Source organism: Chrysochloris asiatica, unplaced genomic scaffold (assembly GCF_000296735.1).
Source record: "Chrysochloris asiatica unplaced genomic scaffold, ChrAsi1.0 scaffold00299, whole genome shotgun sequence".
Classification (NCBI taxonomy): domain Eukaryota; kingdom Metazoa; phylum Chordata; class Mammalia; order Afrosoricida; family Chrysochloridae; genus Chrysochloris; species Chrysochloris asiatica.
The window spans coordinates 3,397,646-3,401,743 of NW_006408817.1; the positions used below are offsets into that span (position 1 = coordinate 3,397,646).

Genomic DNA, 4,098 nt, shown 5'->3' on the forward strand with positions numbered 1-4,098 from the left:
ATGGAAGACTTGGAGTTAGAGACGCCATCTCCAAGGCCACTGGGTGTTTGAACTTTTTGCTACTGAAGAGGGAGCATGGGCATGTACCGCCCCCGGACACCCACAAGGCCTTGAGATCCGGAAGGAGCCGTGTTCCTGTGAAGAGAGACTGGGTGAGGGGTCACAGATGCTCAGTAGTTTTCCTGGTCCCCACGACTCAGCAACCGGCAGCTGTGGGGTCTCCTCACTGCAGCATGATGTCCTTCAGGTTCTCTTGAAGGATGGTGTCCTTCACGGCATGGAACACGAAGCGGATGTTCTCCGGGTCAATGGCAGTGGTGAAGTGGTAGAAGAGCGGCTTGCTGCAGTTGTGCCTCTTGCGGTCAAACACTGGACCAAGTAGCGCTGCACATCTGCCAGGCGGTGGGGGTCGCCTTTGAAGTCGGGGAAGTGCTTCTTGATGCTGATGCTCTTGACCTTTTCCACCAGCGGGTCGGTCTTGTTGAGGAACAAGATGATGGAGACGTTGACGAACAGCTTGTTGTTGACGATGGTCTCGAAGATGTTCATTGACTCCACCAGCTGGTTGATGCGTCTGTCCTCCATGAGGACCTGGTCGTACCCGCTGGTCGACACCATGAACAGGATCGACGTAATCCGGTCGAAACACTGGAACCACTTCTGGCGCTGGGACCGCTAGCTGCCCGCGTCCACCATCTTGAAGGGGATCTTCTTGATGACAAAGTCATGCTCCACAATGCCTTTAGTGGCTTTCCTGGCAAGCAGGATGTCTTACTTACTAGGAAAGTAATTCAGCTGACCAATCTGGTCCAGGTTATCCAGGAAGTACCTCACCGACTGGCCCAGCTGGAACTCGCTCCTGCGGCTGTACGCCTCTCGGATGCTGGAGTCCTTCCAGAGGGCACTGAGGGCAGGGACGTACAGCTGGAAGGTGGCCGGCTCCAAGGGCAGTCCGTCTTTGTTCTCGAAGGCCATCAGAAACAAGCCATGCTTCTCATTCTCAGAGTGCTGCCAAGGGATCCCCGGCTTGTCTCGGGCGTCCACAAGGACCCTCGAGCCCTTGAGGACGTTGTCGAAGATGGTGTCCCGGAACTCGAGCAGCGCTTTCTGATGGAACTCGCGGCCGTGGATGATGCGCATCTGCTTTAAGGAAGGTGAACTTGCCGCTCTCGCCGGTGCCCAGCAACAGCACTTTGACCAGCCGCCTCCGCTTCCGGGCCAGCAGCGCGTCACGTCGAGGCTGCACCTCTGCTCCTCGAGCTCCGTGTTGCGGACCGCGCTACCCGCCTCTGCCGGCAGCAGGCAGCAGCCGAGCATGTGCACCACCGCCGACATGGTCGCTACAGCCCGCGGGCCATGAAGCCACTGGCGAGGCCCCCGCGGCCCAGGCGTGTCTGCAGGCCACCGCCACCTCCGATGCCCTCAAATTCCATTCTTGTTGCTTGTTCCATCGAACCCCTTCCAGGTATTTTATTTTCTAAGCTCATTGACCTGAATATTTGATGTGAACTTGTTTGGAATATTTTTCTGAGATCTTGATTCCCTTAGCTTGTCTAGCCTACATGAGCTCCAAAGTCCCGTTTCTCTGGATTGTGTATGCATTGTTCCTCCTGAATTACCTAACAGTTTACCATTTTGCACAAATTCAATCCAACAAAAAGTGGGGAGTAGTTAATCTTACAGTCCAGGAACAGAGAATTCTAGGACCATCAAGGGAGAAGAGCACTAGTAGAATGTGTGACCCTACCTAGAGAAACAGCAACACCAGAAATGGAGGCAGATATAAGGACATGGGACGATAGAGCAGATGAGGACTCTAGACTCATGGAAAGAGAAAGGCTGTGTGCTGGTGGACAAAGAGGCAGGCCTTCAGAATGTGCCCTTTGGTTGTTTAAATAATAATATATTCCTGAGTGTTTTTGTGCACATCCTCCCCCAAAACAAAACAAAACAAAACAAAACAAAACAGAGGGAATAGAAGCAAATACTATTGAATGATGCTGTATGGAGGAGATTGTAATCATTGCAATGAAACAATGAGAGTAAAACTGATATTCTCCCATGTAAACTATCACTCAATTCACCATAAAAACTGTTTTTAAAATTGTATTACTTCAATGGTGCAGTTCATGTTGTAAGATAGCAGATTTGCTGAAATTGGCAAAGTGATATATCTTAAAGCTTTATGTAAACTGTATCATAAAGTATAATTCATTGTTCAATGAAAGACAAGTGGTAATTAGATTTTTATAGAACAAACAAAACAAAACACTACTTTTCTTTCTCTAGGTTTTTCTTTATTCATATGGTTTGTAAGGCATAATTAAAATTATGTAGTTTTTAATTAAAGAGAGGGGATATGTAGCTCCTTGTTAGCTTCAGATTTGTAAACAAGAAATAACCAGTTTTGAGAGGAATGAAGCTACTTTTTCATAATTCTTTTTATAATTGAATGATAAATTACTCTGAAGAAATCATTTTTATAGAATTGATTAAAAACACAAACTAGCTTAAAAATAACAACTAGAAATATTTTTAAAGTGAAATCGGCAGGACATGTAGTGTATTGAACAAAATGTGTATGAGTGGTGTCAGGGACAATCTTTGTTTTATTTACTTATTCATCTGATAGATAATAGTACCTTTCACAGATACAAAAAACACCTGAAGAGGAATGATTTTGGTTTTTGACATGGCTGATGGTTCTGAGACTTTCCCATTAGACTTTTTGACACAAGCATCTGAATCTTGGTATTGTGTTGTTGTTGGAAGTGAAGGGGTATATGGAAAGCGTAGTTTGTATTTGGCAGGTTTAAACTAGCTGCATGTTCTTTGACACTCGACACACTGAGCAGTGCATGTTCCTCCCTCTTGGTTTTGCGCAGTATTTCTGACTGCTTCGGCAAAAAGAATATGCCAGGAGTGATTGTACAACAGTTTTAAGGCACAAACCTTTAAGAAATTGGTATTTTTCCATTGTCTCAGAATAGTCTTTTTGGAGAAAGTCAGTTATTACATAAGAAGTCTTTTCTAAGATTGCAATGCTACAAGGAAGCCCAAGACACTCATGCAGAGAAGTCTTGAGATGAAGGAAACATGCCCCAAAAGTTCCTTCTTCCCCACCATCAAAGAATAGGCACTGAGTGGAGGCAGTGACCCAGCTCTAGAAGCCATGGAGCAGTGCCTGAAGGAAGAGGTGTGACCGATTTTTCATCTTTCACTTTTCATTTTCAAGTATCTCTCCACTTCACCCCGATCATGCCCTCACTGCACAGCCAAAATGCTTCCAGGAGGATGGGAGCACATCCCCAAAATGGTCCAGCATTGCACCCACTGTTTTCCAACAACACAGAGAGGAAACCCGCAGGCTGTTTCTTATGATGTTTTGGCCCTGGGAATCCACCCCATAGTTTACCTAGGTGGAACACTTTGCACACCAAAGGCCAGTGAACAGTGTCAATCACAATTTTATTTTTGTTTTTAATGGATTGTTTCTATCTCTGTTTTTATATTGTTTCTGTCTTTGGTCCTTTTGGCCTCACTCTTTCTCCCCCTACCTTACCCAAGAAGATACAACAACTGTGCCCATACAGCTAAGCTACAAGCATACCCTATAGTACTCCATCATCTGGACAAGAGCCAAAACCAACTGCTAGGCATTACACATGAAAAGCGAAGCCTATCACCAGATCATATCAACCAGGAGATGCACAGCAAGTTTTAAAAAAAGCAACGTAGATCCATTTAAGCATTAAAAACTCACATAACTGTTGAAAATGTCCAAGAAAACACAATTAAAGGTATTAACACATGTCCAAAAACAGAAAAAAAGTAACTGAGACAAATGAGCTGGAAGCAGACACAGACTCTCCAGTAGAAGAGCAGACTCTGGATCTGCCTGAGAAGGAATTCAAAAGAATAATATGGAAACAAATTCAAATGCTCCAAAAAGGGGTGAAGGAAAATAAGGAAGAAGTCAGGAAAGAGCTACAGGAGCAATCAAACAAGATAGATACTGCACTGGAAACAATCCAAAACCTGCAAAAAGAAGTCCAGCTGATTCATGATAAAATATCAGAAATGGACAATACACTGAAA

The 4,098-nt window shown here is 44.9% G+C and overlaps 1 pseudogene; it reads right to left on the bottom strand.

The window, feature by feature from the left end:
- Positions 1-223: 223 nt before the first annotated feature.
- On the bottom strand, positions 224-1,335 carry LOC102827605 (annotated as a pseudogene).
- Positions 1,336-4,098: the final 2,763 nt, after the last annotated feature.